This window comes from Schistocerca gregaria, unplaced genomic scaffold (assembly GCF_023897955.1).
Source record: "Schistocerca gregaria isolate iqSchGreg1 unplaced genomic scaffold, iqSchGreg1.2 ptg000359l, whole genome shotgun sequence".
Classification (NCBI taxonomy): domain Eukaryota; kingdom Metazoa; phylum Arthropoda; class Insecta; order Orthoptera; family Acrididae; genus Schistocerca; species Schistocerca gregaria.
Genome location: NW_026061817.1, coordinates 452163 through 468115, shown reverse-complemented (window position 1 = coordinate 468115; position 15953 = coordinate 452163). Strand labels below are relative to the sequence as shown.

At 51.7% G+C, this 15953-nt stretch overlaps 23 non-coding genes across 23 annotated transcripts; all 23 read right to left on the bottom strand.

Annotated features, from left to right (window-relative positions):
• Positions 1–591: 591 nt before the first annotated feature.
• Positions 592–673, bottom strand: Trnas-aga (transfer RNA serine (anticodon AGA)). Its single transcript has one exon. It is a non-coding gene; the product is annotated as a tRNA-Ser (tRNA).
• Positions 674–818: 145 nt separating this feature from the next.
• Positions 819–891, bottom strand: Trnak-uuu (transfer RNA lysine (anticodon UUU)). Its single transcript has one exon. It is a non-coding gene; the product is annotated as a tRNA-Lys (tRNA).
• A 661-nt stretch (positions 892–1552) lies between these two features.
• Positions 1553–1625, bottom strand: Trnam-cau (transfer RNA methionine (anticodon CAU)). Its single transcript has one exon. It is a non-coding gene; the product is annotated as a tRNA-Met (tRNA).
• A 1037-nt stretch (positions 1626–2662) lies between these two features.
• On the bottom strand, positions 2663–2744 carry Trnas-aga (transfer RNA serine (anticodon AGA)). Its single transcript has one exon. It is a non-coding gene; the product is annotated as a tRNA-Ser (tRNA).
• A 145-nt stretch (positions 2745–2889) lies between these two features.
• Positions 2890–2962, bottom strand: Trnak-uuu (transfer RNA lysine (anticodon UUU)). Its single transcript has one exon. It is a non-coding gene; the product is annotated as a tRNA-Lys (tRNA).
• Positions 2963–3623: 661 nt separating this feature from the next.
• Positions 3624–3696, bottom strand: Trnam-cau (transfer RNA methionine (anticodon CAU)). Its single transcript has one exon. It is a non-coding gene; the product is annotated as a tRNA-Met (tRNA).
• Positions 3697–4732: 1036 nt separating this feature from the next.
• Trnas-aga (transfer RNA serine (anticodon AGA)) lies at positions 4733–4814 on the bottom strand. The gene has a single exon. It is a non-coding gene; the product is annotated as a tRNA-Ser (tRNA).
• Positions 4815–4959: 145 nt separating this feature from the next.
• On the bottom strand, positions 4960–5032 carry Trnak-uuu (transfer RNA lysine (anticodon UUU)). The gene has a single exon. It is a non-coding gene; the product is annotated as a tRNA-Lys (tRNA).
• A 661-nt stretch (positions 5033–5693) lies between these two features.
• On the bottom strand, positions 5694–5766 carry Trnam-cau (transfer RNA methionine (anticodon CAU)). The gene has a single exon. It is a non-coding gene; the product is annotated as a tRNA-Met (tRNA).
• A 1034-nt stretch (positions 5767–6800) lies between these two features.
• Trnas-aga (transfer RNA serine (anticodon AGA)) lies at positions 6801–6882 on the bottom strand. Its single transcript has one exon. It is a non-coding gene; the product is annotated as a tRNA-Ser (tRNA).
• A 145-nt stretch (positions 6883–7027) lies between these two features.
• On the bottom strand, positions 7028–7100 carry Trnak-uuu (transfer RNA lysine (anticodon UUU)). The gene has a single exon. It is a non-coding gene; the product is annotated as a tRNA-Lys (tRNA).
• Positions 7101–7761: 661 nt separating this feature from the next.
• Trnam-cau (transfer RNA methionine (anticodon CAU)) lies at positions 7762–7834 on the bottom strand. The gene has a single exon. It is a non-coding gene; the product is annotated as a tRNA-Met (tRNA).
• Positions 7835–8867: 1033 nt separating this feature from the next.
• Trnas-aga (transfer RNA serine (anticodon AGA)) lies at positions 8868–8949 on the bottom strand. The gene has a single exon. It is a non-coding gene; the product is annotated as a tRNA-Ser (tRNA).
• A 145-nt stretch (positions 8950–9094) lies between these two features.
• Trnak-uuu (transfer RNA lysine (anticodon UUU)) lies at positions 9095–9167 on the bottom strand. Its single transcript has one exon. It is a non-coding gene; the product is annotated as a tRNA-Lys (tRNA).
• A 661-nt stretch (positions 9168–9828) lies between these two features.
• On the bottom strand, positions 9829–9901 carry Trnam-cau (transfer RNA methionine (anticodon CAU)). Its single transcript has one exon. It is a non-coding gene; the product is annotated as a tRNA-Met (tRNA).
• Positions 9902–10935: 1034 nt separating this feature from the next.
• On the bottom strand, positions 10936–11017 carry Trnas-aga (transfer RNA serine (anticodon AGA)). Its single transcript has one exon. It is a non-coding gene; the product is annotated as a tRNA-Ser (tRNA).
• Positions 11018–11162: 145 nt separating this feature from the next.
• Trnak-uuu (transfer RNA lysine (anticodon UUU)) lies at positions 11163–11235 on the bottom strand. Its single transcript has one exon. It is a non-coding gene; the product is annotated as a tRNA-Lys (tRNA).
• Positions 11236–11905: 670 nt separating this feature from the next.
• On the bottom strand, positions 11906–11978 carry Trnam-cau (transfer RNA methionine (anticodon CAU)). The gene has a single exon. It is a non-coding gene; the product is annotated as a tRNA-Met (tRNA).
• Positions 11979–13012: 1034 nt separating this feature from the next.
• Trnas-aga (transfer RNA serine (anticodon AGA)) lies at positions 13013–13094 on the bottom strand. Its single transcript has one exon. It is a non-coding gene; the product is annotated as a tRNA-Ser (tRNA).
• A 145-nt stretch (positions 13095–13239) lies between these two features.
• On the bottom strand, positions 13240–13312 carry Trnak-uuu (transfer RNA lysine (anticodon UUU)). Its single transcript has one exon. It is a non-coding gene; the product is annotated as a tRNA-Lys (tRNA).
• A 670-nt stretch (positions 13313–13982) lies between these two features.
• Trnam-cau (transfer RNA methionine (anticodon CAU)) lies at positions 13983–14055 on the bottom strand. Its single transcript has one exon. It is a non-coding gene; the product is annotated as a tRNA-Met (tRNA).
• A 1036-nt stretch (positions 14056–15091) lies between these two features.
• On the bottom strand, positions 15092–15173 carry Trnas-aga (transfer RNA serine (anticodon AGA)). The gene has a single exon. It is a non-coding gene; the product is annotated as a tRNA-Ser (tRNA).
• Positions 15174–15318: 145 nt separating this feature from the next.
• On the bottom strand, positions 15319–15391 carry Trnak-uuu (transfer RNA lysine (anticodon UUU)). The gene has a single exon. It is a non-coding gene; the product is annotated as a tRNA-Lys (tRNA).
• Positions 15392–15953: the final 562 nt, after the last annotated feature.

The following is a 15953-nucleotide window of genomic DNA, read 5'->3' as shown; positions in this document are numbered from 1 at the left end:
CAGCGACGTCGAAAAAGGGGCTAAACTCGCGAAGTCCCCCACTACACTGCCTTAAAACGACCGTTCATCACTATCGTGTGAGTAACCTTGCGTCAGCGGCGACGAGTCTTGCCCAAAGACGTAGCGTGCTTGGAGGCGCTGCCCGAATGCGTGTGGATGCACCCTCCTACCTCGTAATGCGCCTGCAGCTCCTATAGCCGTGGGCCGCTGTGGGCGGGCGGGAAGCCGACACAGCGCGGCGTTGCGAGCAGCGGCAGTGCGGTGGTGTTGTACTGTTGAGCATAGTTGCCTTCCAAGCAGTTGATCCGGGTACGATTCCCGGCCACCGCAAGTGGCGCTAATTTTTCCGTATCATTATGTGGGCTCCTGCTGTTAAATTAAGGTTTTTTTTTTTTTTTTCGTCGTTGCACCATCCTGTAGTATGTCCCGACTTGTCCCGACTTTGCTCGGCTGACGCGAAAGCTGACGCTTGGAAATCGCCCTTATCTAAAGGACAGGCACTATAAACGGCTGTGAGAGGTGAGGTGTGGCGAGGTACCAAAACGCGATATTTTCTGCTTCTTCTTCCAAAACAAGAAAAGAAAAATCCGACGCAGTCGGTAGGACTCGAACCTACGCTCCCAGAGGGAATCTGATTTCTAGTCAGACGCCTTAACCACTCGGCCACGACTGCTTGTCCAACAGGTGCCCCTCGAATCGTGAAAAACCCAACCGGTTGCGTCTGCGCAGAATGCCGACAGGAAACGTAAAACCGTGCACTGATTACGACAGGGCTACTATCGCTACGAGACGAGCCATTATGGAAGCGTTAAAATCTTCGGCCGGACAGGGACTCGAACCCTGGACCCTTAGGTTAAAAGCCTAATGCTCTACCGACTGAGCTATCCGGGCTTTCGCTTGTTGTGGTTGGAGCGGTTTCAAGCAACGTGATTAAGTGGAAGGTGTGTGTAGGCTTCTGGCGCTACTGGCGACTGCACCGACTACTCACTGACGCTGGTAGCAGCCCAACAGCGGACCAGTGCCTCTTCTCCCTTTATTCCGGTGCTGACAGTAACTGCATCACGTGCCTGCTTTCCCCGATTGCGTTCGGTTGAAGCCAAGGAAGAAGGGCGACCAACGACAGTTCGAAGACCAAAACATGGAGCGTTGTGTGCGCAAATAGTTCCGTTCCGGTACCGGGAATCGAAGCCGGACCTGTTGAGTGAAAGCCAGGTATCCTAGCCACTAGACCACACAGGACTTGCTCTACAGCGGTGAGATTTACTCCGTCTCTTATTGTATTTTGTGCTGAATCTGGACTCAGTGCTGTTCTCTGCTTGCGATCATATCCGCGCCTACAGACCGGCATGGCGCACAGTTCAAAATTGACTGTCCATTGCTGTGTGCATCGCATTTTGTTTGTAACACGGAGGAGAAATATCAAAGTTGTTACGTCGTCATAATTGGAAGTAAACATTTTGACGCTGAGGCGTGGACTCCGTGTGGATAACGGACAACAGTTAAGTTCGTTCCCTAGCAACAGCAACGCAGTCATGATGTACAGAAAATTAAATGCCCCAGGTGAGGATCGAACTCACGACCTTAAGATTATGAGACTTACGCGCTGCCTACTGCGCTACCGAGGCACGCCGGAGACGTCCTCGAAGGAAACTCGCTAAGTCTCACATTTTAGAGAAAGACAGTTTGCGCTTTCTGAAGGATCTATTGTCTTGCTACACGTACGAAACTCGGTAAGTCTCACATATTAGAGATAGACAGTTTGCGCTTTCTGAAGAATCTGTTGTCTTGCTACACGTGCTGTCCCGACTCTCTAGATTAAACTGCAGCCGCAGCTATACAGCTATAAGGTCCTGAGGCTGACCCATCTCAAGCGAGCAATCCGCGCGGCAGCATTGTTGCCACAAGAGCAAAATAATGCATCGACCGGGAATCGTGCCGGCATACCTTAAGATTATGAGACTTAGGCGCTGCCTACTGCACTACTGAGTCACAAACCACTCAACTACAGATGCTCGACAAGCTACCCGTGCTTTCCAAGCAGCTGTCGGCAGGGAAACTGGGATTGCCACCCAGCGACGTCGAAAAAGGGGCTAAACTCGCGAAGTCCCCCACTACACTGCCTTAAAACGACCGTTCATCACTATCGTGTGAGTAACCTTGCGTCAGCGGCGACGAGTCTTGCCCAAAGACGTAGCGTGCTTGGAGGCGCTGCCCGAATGCGTGTGGATGCACCCTCCTACCTCGTAATGCGCCTGCAGCTCCTATAGCCGTGGGCCGCTGTGGGCGGGCGGGAAGCCGACACAGCGCGGCGTTGCGAGCAGCGGCAGTGCGGTGGTGTTGTACTGTTGAGCATAGTTGCCTTCCAAGCAGTTGATCCGGGTACGATTCCCGGCCACCGCAAGTGGCGCTAATTTTTCCGTATCATTATGTGGGCTCCTGCTGTTAAATTAAGGTTTTTTTTTTTTTTTTTCGTCGTTGCACCATCCTGTAGTATGTCCCGACTTGTCCCGACTTTGCTCGGCTGACGCGAAAGCTGACGCTTGGAAATCGCCCTTATCTAAAGGACAGGCACTATAAACGGCTGTGAGAGGTGAGGTGTGGCGAGGTACCAAAACGCGATATTTTCTGCTTCTTCTTCCAAAACAAGAAAAGAAAAATCCGACGCAGTCGGTAGGACTCGAACCTACGCTCCCAGAGGGAATCTGATTTCTAGTCAGACGCCTTAACCACTCGGCCACGACTGCTTGTCCAACAGGTGCCCCTCGAATCGTGAAAAACCCAACCGGTTGCGTCTGCGCAGAATGCCGACAGGAAACGTAAAACCGTGCACTGATTACGACAGGGCTACTATCGCTACGAGACGAGCCATTATGGAAGCGTTAAAATCTTCGCCCGGACAGGGACTCGAACCCTGGACCCTTAGGTTAAAAGCCTAATGCTCTACCGACTGAGCTATCCGGGCTTTCGCTTGTTGTGGTTGGAGCGGTTTCAAGCAACGTGATTAAGTGGAAGGTGTGTGTAGGCTTCTGGCGCTACTGGCGACTGCACCGACTACTCACTGACGCTGGTAGCAGCCCAACAGCGGACCAGTGCCTCTTCTCCCTTTATTCCGGTGCTGAAAGTAACTGCATCACGTGCCTGCTTTCCCCGATTGCGTTCGGTTGAAGCCAAGGAAGAAGGGCGACCAACGACAGTTCGAAGACCAAAACATGGAGCGTTGTGTGCGCAAATAGTTCCGTTCCGGTACCGGGAATCGAAGCCGGACCTGTTGAGTGAAAGCCAGGTATCCTAGCCACTAGACCACACAGGACTTGCTCTACAGCGGTGAGATTTACTCCGTCTCTTATTGTATTTTGTGCTGAATCTGGACTCAGTGCTGTTCTCTGCTTGCGATCATATCCGCGCCTACAGACCGGCATGGCGCACAGTTCAAAATTGACTGTCCATTGCTGTGTGCATCGCATTTTGTTTGTAACACGGAGGAGAAATATCAAAGTTGTTACGTCGTCATAATTGGAAGTAAACATTTTGACGCTGAGGCGTGGACTCCGTGTGGATAACGGACAACAGTTAAGTTCGTTCCCTAGCAACAGCAACGCAGTCATGATGTACAGAAAATTAAATGCCCCAGGTGAGGATCGAACTCACGACCTTAAGATTATGAGACTTACGCGCTGCCTACTGCGCTACCGAGGCACGCCGGAGACGTCCTCGAAGGAAACTCGCTAAGTCTCACATTTTAGAGAAAGACAGTTTGCGCTTTCTGAAGGATCTATTGTCTTGCTACACGTACGAAACTCGGTAAGTCTCACATATTAGAGATAGACAGTTTGCGCTTTCTGAAGAATCTGTTGTCTTGCTACACGTGCTGTCCCGACTCTCTAGATTAAACTGCAGCCGCAGCTATACAGCTATAAGGTCCTGAGGCTGACCCATCTCAAGCGAGCAATCCGCGCGGCAGCATTGTTGCCACAAGAGCAAAATAATGCATCGACCGGGAATCGTGCCGGCATACCTTAAGATTATGAGACTTAGGCGCTGCCTACTGCACTACTGAGTCACAAACCACTCAACTACAGATGCTCGACAAGCTACCCGTGCTTTCCAAGCAGCTGTCGGCAGGGAAACTGGGATTGCCACCCAGCGACGTCGAAAAAGGGGCTAAACTCGCGAAGTCCCCCACTACACTGCCTTAAAACGACCGTTCATCACTATCGTGTGAGTAACCTTGCGTCAGCGGCGACGAGTCTTGCCCAAAGACGTAGCGTGCTTGGAGGCGCTGCCCGAATGCGTGTGGATGCACCCTCCTACCTCGTAATGCGCCTGCAGCTCCTATAGCCGTGGGCCGCTGTGGGCGGGCGGGAAGCCGACACAGCGCGGCGTTGCGAGCAGCGGCAGTGCGGTGGTGTTGTACTGTTGAGCATAGTTGCCTTCCAAGCAGTTGATCCGGGTACGATTCCCGGCCACCGCAAGTGGCGCTAATTTTTCCGTATCATTATGTGGGCTCCTGCTGTTAAATTAAGGTTTTTTTTTTTTTTTTCGTCGTTGCACCATCCTGTAGTATGTCCCGACTTGTCCCGACTTTGCTCGGCTGACGCGAAAGCTGACGCTTGGAAATCGCCCTTATCTAAAGGACAGGCACTATAAACGGCTGTGAGAGGTGAGGTGTGGCGAGGTACCAAAACGCGATATTTTCTGCTTCTTCTTCCAAAACAAGAAAAGAAAAATCCGACGCAGTCGGTAGGACTCGAACCTACGCTCCCAGAGGGAATCTGATTTCTAGTCAGACGCCTTAACCACTCGGCCACGACTGCTTGTCCAACAGGTGCCCCTCGAATCGTGAAAAACCCAACCGGTTGCGTCTGCGCAGAATGCCGACAGGAAACGTAAAACCGTGCACTGATTACGACAGGGCTACTATCGCTACGAGACGAGCCATTATGGAAGCGTTAAAATCTTCGGCCGGACAGGGACTCGAACCCTGGACCCTTAGGTTAAAAGCCTAATGCTCTACCGACTGAGCTATCCGGGCTTTCGCTTGTTGTGGTTGGAGCGGTTTCAAGCAACGTGATTAAGTGGAAGGTGTGTGTAGGCTTCTGGCGCTACTGGCGACTGCACCGACTACTCACTGACGCTGGTAGCAGCCCAACAGCGGACCAGTGCCTCTTCTCCCTTTATTCCGGTGCTGAAAGTAACTGCATCACGTGCCTGCTTTCCCCGATTGCGTTCGGTTGAAGCCAAGGAAGAAGGGCGACCAACGACAGTTCGAAGACCAAAACATGGAGCGTTGTGTGCGCAAATAGTTCCGTTCCGGTACCGGGAATCGAAGCCGGACCTGTTGAGTGAAAGCCAGGTATCCTAGCCACTAGACCACACAGGACTTGCTCTACAGCGGTGAGATTTACTCCGTCTCTTATTGTATTTTGTGCTGAATCTGGACTCAGTGCTGTTCTCTGCTTGCGATCATATCCGCGCCTACAGACCGGCATGGCGCACAGTTCAAAATTGACTGTCCATTGCTGTGTGCATCGCATTTTGTTTGTAACACGGAGGAGAAATATCAAAGTTGTTACGTCGTCATAATTGGAAGTAAACATTTTGACGCTGAGGCGTGGACTCCGTGTGGATAACGGACAACAGTTAAGTTCGTTCCCTAGCAACAGCAACGCAGTCATGATGTACAGAAAATTAAATGCCCCAGGTGAGGATCGAACTCACGACCTTAAGATTATGAGACTTACGCGCTGCCTACTGCGCTACCGAGGCACGCCGGAGACGTCCTCGAAGGAAACTCGCTAAGTCTCACATTTTAGAGAAAGACAGTTTGCGCTTTCTGAAGGATCTATTGTCTTGCTACACGTACGAAACTCGGTAAGTCTCACATATTAGAGATAGACAGTTTGCGCTTTCTGAAGAATCTGTTGTCTTGCTACACGTGCTGTCCCGACTCTCTAGATTAAACTGCAGCCGCAGCTATACAGCTATAAGGTCCTGAGGCTGACCCATCTCAAGCGAGCAATCCGCGCGGCAGCATTGTTGCCACAAGAGCAAAATAATGCATCGACCGGGAATCGTGCCGGCATACCTTAAGATTATGAGACTTAGGCGCTGCCTACTGCACTACTGAGTCACAAACCACTCAACTACAGATGCTCGACAAGCTACCCGTGCTTTCCAAGCAGCTGTCGGCAGGGAAACTGGGATTGCCACCCAGCGACGTCGAAAAAGGGGCTAAACTCGCGAAGTCCCCCACTACACTGCCTTAAAACGACCGTTCATCACTATCGTGTGAGTAACCTTGCGTCAGCGGCGACGAGTCTTGCCCAAAGACGTAGCGTGCTTGGAGGCGCTGCCCGAATGCGTGTGGATGCACTCTCCTACCTCGTAATGCGCCTGCAGCTCCTATAGCCGTGGGCCGCTGTGGGCGGGCGGGAAGCCGACACAGCGCGGCGTTGCGAGCAGCGGCAGTGCGGTGGTGTTGTACTGTTGAGCATAGTTGCCTTCCAAGCAGTTGATCCGGGTACGATTCCCGGCCACCGCAAGTGGCGCTAATTTTTCCGTATCATTATGTGGGCTCCTGCTGTTAAATTAAGGTTTTTTTTTTTTTTCGTCGTTGCACCATCCTGTAGTATGTCCCGACTTGTCCCGACTTTGCTCGGCTGACGCGAAAGCTGACGCTTGGAAATCGCCCTTATCTAAAGGACAGGCACTATAAACGGCTGTGAGAGGTGAGGTGTGGCGAGGTACCAAAACGCGATATTTTCTGCTTCTTCTTCCAAAACAAGAAAAGAAAAATCCGACGCAGTCGGTAGGACTCGAACCTACGCTCCCAGAGGGAATCTGATTTCTAGTCAGACGCCTTAACCACTCGGCCACGACTGCTTGTCCAACAGGTGCCCCTCGAATCGTGAAAAACCCAACCGGTTGCGTCTGCGCAGAATGCCGACAGGAAACGTAAAACCGTGCACTGATTACGACAGGGCTACTATCGCTACGAGACGAGCCATTATGGAAGCGTTAAAATCTTCGGCCGGACAGGGACTCGAACCCTGGACCCTTAGGTTAAAAGCCTAATGCTCTACCGACTGAGCTATCCGGGCTTTCGCTTGTTGTGGTTGGAGCGGTTTCAAGCAACGTGATTAAGTGGAAGGTGTGTGTAGGCTTCTGGCGCTACTGGCGACTGCACCGACTACTCACTGACGCTGGTAGCAGCCCAACAGCGGACCAGTGCCTCTTCTCCCTTTATTCCGGTGCTGACAGTAACTGCATCACGTGCCTGCTTTCCCCGATTGCGTTCGGTTGAAGCCAAGGAAGAAGGGCGACCAACGACAGTTCGAAGACCAAAACATGGAGCGTTGTGTGCGCAAATAGTTCCGTTCCGGTACCGGGAATCGAAGCCGGACCTGTTGAGTGAAAGCCAGGTATCCTAGCCACTAGACCACACAGGACTTGCTCTACAGCGGTGAGATTTACTCCGTCTCTTATTGTATTTTGTGCTGAATCTGGACTCAGTGCTGTTCTCTGCTTGCGATCATATCCGCGCCTACAGACCGGCATGGCGCACAGTTCAAAATTGACTGTCCATTGCTGTGTGCATCGCATTTTGTTTGTAACACGGAGGAGAAATATCAAAGTTGTTACGTCGTCATAATTGGAAGTAAACATTTTGACGCTGAGGCGTGGACTCCGGGTGGATAACGGACAACAGTTAAGTTCGTTCCCTAGCAACAGCAACGCAGTCATGATGTACAGAAAATTAAATGCCCCAGGTGAGGATCGAACTCACGACCTTAAGATTATGAGACTTACGCGCTGCCTACTGCGCTACCGAGGCACGCCGGAGACGTCCTCGAAGGAAACTCGCTAAGTCTCACATTTTAGAGAAAGACAGTTTGCGCTTTCTGAAGGATCTATTGTCTTGCTACACGTACGAAACTCGGTAAGTCTCACATATTAGAGATAGACAGTTTGCGCTTTCTGAAGAATCTGTTGTCTTGCTACACGTGCTGTCCCGACTCTCTAGATTAAACTGCAGCCGCAGCTATACAGCTATAAGGTCCTGAGGCTGACCCATCTCAAGCGAGCAATCCGCGCGGCAGCATTGTTGCCACAAGAGCAAAATAATGCATCGACCGGGAATCGTGCCGGCATACCTTAAGATTATGAGACTTAGGCGCTGCCTACTGCACTACTGAGTCACAAACCACTCAACTACAGATGCTCGACAAGCTACCCGTGCTTTCCAAGCAGCTGTCGGCAGGGAAACTGGGATTGCCACCCAGCGACGTCGAAAAAGGGGCTAAACTCGCGAAGTCCCCCACTACACTGCCTTAAAACGACCGTTCATCACTATCGTGTGAGTAACCTTGCGTCAGCGGCGACGAGTCTTGCCCAAAGACGTAGCGTGCTTGGAGGCGCTGCCCGAATGCGTGTGGATGCACCCTCCTACCTCGTAATGCGCCTGCAGCTCCTATAGCCGTGGGCCGCTGTGGGCGGGCGGGAAGCCGACACAGCGCGGCGTTGCGAGCAGCGGCAGTGCGGTGGTGTTGTACTGTTGAGCATAGTTGCCTTCCAAGCAGTTGATCCGGGTACGATTCCCGGCCACCGCAAGTGGCGCTAATTTTTCCGTATCATTATGTGGGCTCCTGCTGTTAAATTAAGGTTTTTTTTTTTTTCGTCGTTGCACCATCCTGTAGTATGTCCCGACTTGTCCCGACTTTGCTCGGCTGACGCGAAAGCTGACGCTTGGAAATCGCCCTTATCTAAAGGACAGGCACTATAAACGGCTGTGAGAGGTGAGGTGTGGCGAGGTACCAAAACGCGATATTTTCTGCTTCTTCTTCCAAAACAAGAAAAGAAAAATCCGACGCAGTCGGTAGGACTCGAACCTACGCTCCCAGAGGGAATCTGATTTCTAGTCAGACGCCTTAACCACTCGGCCACGACTGCTTGTCCAACAGGTGCCCCTCGAATCGTGAAAAACCCAACCGGTTGCGTCTGCGCAGAATGCCGACAGGAAACGTAAAACCGTGCACTGATTACGACAAAGCTACTATCGCTACGAGACGAGCCATTATGGAAGCGTTAAAATCTTCGGCCGGACAGGGACTCGAACCCTGGACCCTTAGGTTAAAAGCCTAATGCTCTACCGACTGAGCTATCCGGGCTTTCGCTTGTTGTGGTTGGAGCGGTTTCAAGCAACGTGATTAAGTGGAAGGTGTGTGTAGGCTTCTGGCGCTACTGGCGACTGCACCGACTACTCACTGACGCTGGTAGCATCCCAACAGCGGACCAGTGCCTCTTCTCCCTTTATTCCGGTGCTGACAGTAACTGCATCACGTGCCTGCTTTCCCCGATTGCGTTCGGTTGAAGCCAAGGAAGAAGGGCGACCAACGACAGTTCGAAGACCAAAACATGGAGCGTTGTGTGCGCAAATAGTTCCGTTCCGGTACCGGGAATCGAAGCCGGACCTGTTGAGTGAAAGCCAGGTATCCTAGCCACTAGAACACACAGGACTTGCTCTACAGCGGTGAGATTTACTCCGTCTCTTATTGTATTTTGTGCTGAATCTGGACTCAGTGCTGTTCTCTGCTTGCGATCATATCCGCGCCTACAGACCGGCATGGCGCACAGTTCAAAATTGACTGTCCATTGCTGTGTGCATCGCATTTTGTTTGTAACACGGAGGAGAAATATCAAAGTTGTTACGTCGTCATAATTGGAAGTAAACATTTTGACGCTGAGGCGTGGACTCCGTGTGGATAACGGACAACAGTTAAGTTCGTTCCCTAGCAACAGCAACGCAGTCATGATGTACAGAAAATTAAATGCCCCAGGTGAGGATCGAACTCACGACCTTAAGATTATGAGACTTACGCGCTGCCTACTGCGCTACCGAGGCACGCCGGAGACGTCCTCGAAGGAAACTCGCTAAGTCTCACATTTTAGAGAAAGACAGTTTGCGCTTTCTGAAGGATCTATTGTCTTGCTACACGTACGAAACTCGGTAAGTCTCACATATTAGAGATAGACAGTTTGCGCTTTCTGAAGAATCTGTTGTCTTGCTACACGTGCTGTCCCGACTCTCTAGATTAAACTGCAGCCGCAGCTATACAGCTATAAGGTCCTGAGGCTGACCCATCTCAAGCGAGCAATCCGCGCGGCAGCATTGTTGCCACAAGAGCAAAATAATGCATCGACCGGGAATCGTGCCGGCATACCTTAAGATTATGAGACTTAGGCGCTGCCTACTGCACTACTGAGTCACAAACCACTCAACTACAGATGCTCGACAAGCTACCCGTGCTTTCCAAGCAGCTGTCGGCAGGGAAACTGGGATTGCCACCCAGCGACGTCGAAAAAGGGGCTAAACTCGCGAAGTCCCCCACTACACTGCCTTAAAACGACCGTTCATCACTATCGTGTGAGTAACCTTGCGTCAGCGGCGACGAGTCTTGCCCAAAGACGTAGCGTGCTTGGAGGCGCTGCCCGAATGCGTGTGGATGCACCCTCCTACCTCGTAATGCGCCTGCAGCTCCTATAGCCGTGGGCCGCTGTGGGCGGGCGGGAAGCCGACACAGCGCGGCGTTGCGAGCAGCGGCAGTGCGGTGGTGTTGTACTGTTGAGCATAGTTGCCTTCCAAGCAGTTGATCCGGGTACGATTCCCGGCCACCGCAAGTGGCGCTAATTTTTCCGTATCATTATGTGGGCTCCTGCTGTTAAATTAAGGTTTTTTTTTTTTTTCGTCGTTGCACCATCCTGTAGTATGTCCCGACTTGTCCCGACTTTGCTCGGCTGACGCGAAAGCTGACGCTTGGAAATCGCCCTTATCTAAAGGACAGGCACTATAAACGGCTGTGAGAGGTGAGGTGTGGCGAGGTACCAAAACGCGATATTTTCTGCTTCTTCTTCCAAAACAAGAAAAGAAAAATCCGACGCAGTCGGTAGGACTCGAACCTACGCTCCCAGAGGGAATCTGATTTCTAGTCAGACGCCTTAACCACTCGGCCACGACTGCTTGTCCAACAGGTGCCCCTCGAATCGTGAAAAACCCAACCGGTTGCGTCTGCGCAGAATGCCGACAGGAAACGTAAAACCGTGCCCTGATTACGACAGGGCTACTATCGCTACGAGACGAGCCATTATGGAAGCGTTAAAATCTTCGGCCGGACAGGGACTCGAACCCTGGACCCTTAGGTTAAAAGCCTAATGCTCTACCGACTGAGCTATCCGGGCTTTCGCTTGTTGTGGTTGGAGCGGTTTCAAGCAACGTGATTAAGTGGAAGGTGTGTGTAGGCTTCTGGCGCTACTGGCGACTGCACCGACTACTCACTGACGCTGGTAGCAGCCCAACAGCGGACCAGTGCCTCTTCTCCCTTTATTCCGGTGCTGACAGTAACTGCATCACGTGCCTGCTTTCCCCGATTGCGTTCGGTTGAAGCCAAGGAAGAAGGGCGACCAACGACAGTTCGAAGACCAAAACATGGAGCGTTGTGTGCGCAAATAGTTCCGTTCCGGTACCGGGAATCGAAGCCGGACCTGTTGAGTGAAAGCCAGGTATCCTAGCCACTAGACCACACAGGACTTGCTCTACAGCGGTGAGATTTACTCCGTCTCTTATTGTATTTTGTGCTGAATCTGGACTCAGTGCTGTTCTCTGCTTGCGATCATATCCGCGCCTACAGACCGGCATGGCGCACAGTTCAAAATTGACTGTCCATTGCTGTGTGCATCGCATTTTGTTTGTAACACGGAGGAGAAATATCAAAGTTGTTACGTCGTCATAATTGGAAGTAAACATTTTGACGCTGAGGCGTGGACTCCGTGTGGATAACGGACAACAGATAAGTTCGTTCCCTAGCAACAGCAACGCCCTTAATGCAGCCATGATGTACAGAAAATTAAATGCCCCAGGTGAGGATCGAACTCACGACCTTAAGATTATGAGACTTACGCGCTGCCTACTGCGCTACCGAGGCACGCCGGAGACGTCCTCGAAGGAAACTCGCTAAGTCTCACATTTTAGAGAAAGACAGTTTGCGCTTTCTGAAGGATCTATTGTCTTGCTACACGTACGAAACTCGGTAAGTCTCACATATTAGAGATAGACAGTTTGCGCTTTCTGAAGAATCTGTTGTCTTGCTACACGTGCTGTCCCGACTCTCTAGATTAAACTGCAGCCGCAGCTATACAGCTATAAGGTCCTGAGGCTGACCCATCTCAAGCGAGCAATCCGCGCGGCAGCATTGTTGCCACAAGAGCAAAATAATGCATCGACCGGGAATCGTGCCGGCATACCTTAAGATTATGAGACTTAGGCGCTGCCTACTGCACTACTGAGTCACAAACCACTCAACTACAGATGCTCGACAAGCTACCCGTGCTTTCCAAGCAGCTGTCGGCAGGGAAACTGGGATTGCCACCCAGCGACGTCGAAAAAGGGGCTAAACTCGCGAAGTCCCCCACTACACTGCCTTAAAACGACCGTTCATCACTATCGTGTGAGTAACCTTGCGTCAGCGGCGACGAGTCTTGCCCAAAGACGTAGCGTGCTTGGAGGCGCTGCCCGAATGCGTGTGGATGCACCCTCCTACCTCGTAATGCGCCTGCAGCTCCTATAGCCGTGGGCCGCTGTGGGCGGGCGGGAAGCCGACACAGCGCGGCGTTGCGAGCAGCGGCAGTGCGGTGGTGTTGTACTGTTGAGCATAGTTGCCTTCCAAGCAGTTGATCCGGGTACGATTCCCGGCCACCGCAAGTGGCGCTAATTTTTCCGTATCATTATGTGGGCTCCTGCTGTTAAATTAAGGTTTTTTTTTTTTTTCGTCGTTGCACCATCCTGTAGTATGTCCCGACTTGTCCCGACTTTGCTCGGCTGACGCGAAAGCTGACGCTTGGAAATCGCCCTTATCTAAAGGACAGGCACTATAAACGGCTGTGAGAGGTGAGGTGTGGCGAGGTACCAAAACGCGATATTTTCTGCTTCTTCTTCCAAAACAAGAAAAGAAAAATCCGACGCAGTCGGTAGGACTCGAACCTACGCTCCCAGAGGGAATCTGATTTCTAGTCAGACGCCTTAACCACTCGGCCACGACTGCTTGTCCAACAGGTGCCCCTCGAATCGTGAAAAACCCAACCGGTTGCGTCTGCGCAGAATGCCGACAGGAAACGTAAAACCGTGCCCTGATTACGACAGGGCTACTATCGCTACGAGACGAGCCATTATGGAAGCGTTAAAATCTTCGGCCGGACAGGGACTCGAACCCTGGACCCTTAGGTTAAAAGCCTAATGCTCTACCGACTGAGCTATCCGGGCTTTCGCTTGTTGTGGTTGGAGCGGTTTCAAGCAACGTGATTAAGTGGAAGGTGTGTGTAGGCTTCTGGCGCTACTGGCGACTGCACCGACTACTCACTGACGCTGGTAGCAGCCCAACAGCGGACCAGTGCCTCTTCTCCCTTTATTCCGGTGCTGACAGTAACTGCATCACGTGCCTGCTTTCCCCGATTGCGTTCGGTTGAAGCCAAGGAAGAAGGGCGACCAACGACAGTTCGAAGACCAAAACATGGAGCGTTGTGTGCGCAAATAGTTCCGTTCCGGTACCGGGAATCGAAGCCGGACCTGTTGAGTGAAAGCCAGGTATCCTAGCCACTAGACCACACAGGACTTGCTCTACAGCGGTGAGATTTACTCCGTCTCTTATTGTATTTTGTGCTGAATCTGGACTCAGTGCTGTTCTCTGCTTGCGATCATATCCGCGCCTACAGACCGGCATGGCGCACAGTTCAAAATTGACTGTCCATTGCTGTGTGCATCGCATTTTGTTTGTAACACGGAGGAGAAATATCAAAGTTGTTACGTCGTCATAATTGGAAGTAAACATTTTGACGCTGAGGCGTGGACTCCGTGTGGATAACGGACAACAGTTAAGTTCGTTCCCTAGCAACAGCAACGCCCTTAATGCAGCCATGATGTACAGAAAATTAAATGCCCCAGGTGAGGATCGAACTCACGACCTTAAGATTATGAGACTTACGCGCTGCCTACTGCGCTACCGAGGCACGCCGGAGACGTCCTCGAAGGAAACTCGCTAAGTCTCACATTTTAGAGAAAGACAGTTTGCGCTTTCTGAAGGATCTATTGTCTTGCTACACGTACGAAACTCGGTAAGTCTCACATATTAGAGATAGACAGTTTGCGCTTTCTGAAGAATCTGTTGTCTTGCTACACGTGCTGTCCCGACTCTCTAGATTAAACTGCAGCCGCAGCTATACAGCTATAAGGTCCTGAGGCTGACCCATCTCAAGCGAGCAATCCGCGCGGCAGCATTGTTGCCACAAGAGCAAAATAATGCATCGACCGGGAATCGTGCCGGCATACCTTAAGATTATGAGACTTAGGCGCTGCCTACTGCACTACTGAGTCACAAACCACTCAACTACAGATGCTCGACAAGCTACCCGTGCTTTCCAAGCAGCTGTCGGCAGGGAAACTGGGATTGCCACCCAGCGACGTCGAAAAAGGGGCTAAACTCGCGAAGTCCCCCACTACACTGCCTTAAAACGACCGTTCATCACTATCGTGTGAGTAACCTTGCGTCAGCGGCGACGAGTCTTGCCCAAAGACGTAGCGTGCTTGGAGGCGCTGCCCGAATGCGTGTGGATGCACCCTCCTACCTCGTAATGCGCCTGCAGCTCCTATAGCCGTGGGCCGCTGTGGGCGGGCGGGAAGCCGACACAGCGCGGCGTTGCGAGCAGCGGCAGTGCGGTGGTGTTGTACTGTTGAGCATAGTTGCCTTCCAAGCAGTTGATCCGGGTACGATTCCCGGCCACCGCAAGTGGCGCTAATTTTTCCGTATCATTATGTGGGCTCCTGCTGTTAAATTAAGGTTTTTTTTTTTTTTTTCGTCGTTGCACCATCCTGTAGTATGTCCCGACTTGTCCCGACTTTGCTCGGCTGACGCGAAAGCTGACGCTTGGAAATCGCCCTTATCTAAAGGACAGGCACTATAAACGGCTGTGAGAGGTGAGGTGTGGCGAGGTACCAAAACGCGATATTTTCTGCTTCTTCTTCCAAAACAAGAAAAGAAAAATCCGACGCAGTCGGTAGGACTCGAACCTACGCTCCCAGAGGGAATCTGATTTCTAGTCAGACGCCTTAACCACTCGGCCACGACTGCTTGTCCCACAGGTGCCCCTCGAATCGTGGAAAACCCAACCGGTTGCGTCTGCGCAGAATGCCGACAGGAAACGTAAAACCGTGCCCTGATTACGACAGGGCTACTATCGCTACGAGACGAGCCATTATGGAAGCGTTAAAATCTTCGGCCGGACAGGGACTCGAACCCTGGACCCTTAGGTTAAAAGCCTAATGCTCTACCGACTGAGCTATCCGGGCTTTCGCTTGTTGTGGTTGGAGCGGTTTCAAGCAACGTGATTAAGTGGAAGGTGTGTGTAGGCTTCTGGCGCTACTGGCGACTGCACCGACTACTCACTGACGCTGGTAGCAGCCCAACAGCGGACCAGTGCCTCTTCTCCCTTTATTCCGGTGCTGACAGTAACTGCATCACGTGCCTGCTTTCCCCGATTGCGTTCGGTTGAAGCCAAGGAAGAAGGGCGACCAACGACAGTTCGAAGACCAAAACATGGAGCGTTGTGTGCGCAAATAGTTCCGTTCCGGTACCGGGAATCGAAGCCGGACCTGTTGAGTGAAAGCCAGGTATCCTAGCCACTAGACCACACAGGACTTGCTCTACAGCGGTGAGATTTACTCCGTCTCTTATTGTATTTTGTGCTGAATCTGGACTCAGTGCTGTTCTCTGCTTGCGATCATATCCGCGCCTACAGACCGGCATGGCGCACAGTTCAAAATTGACTGTCCATTGCTGTGTGCATCGCATTTTGTTTGTAACACGGAGGAGAAATATCAAAGTTGTTACGTCGTCATAATTGGAAGTAAA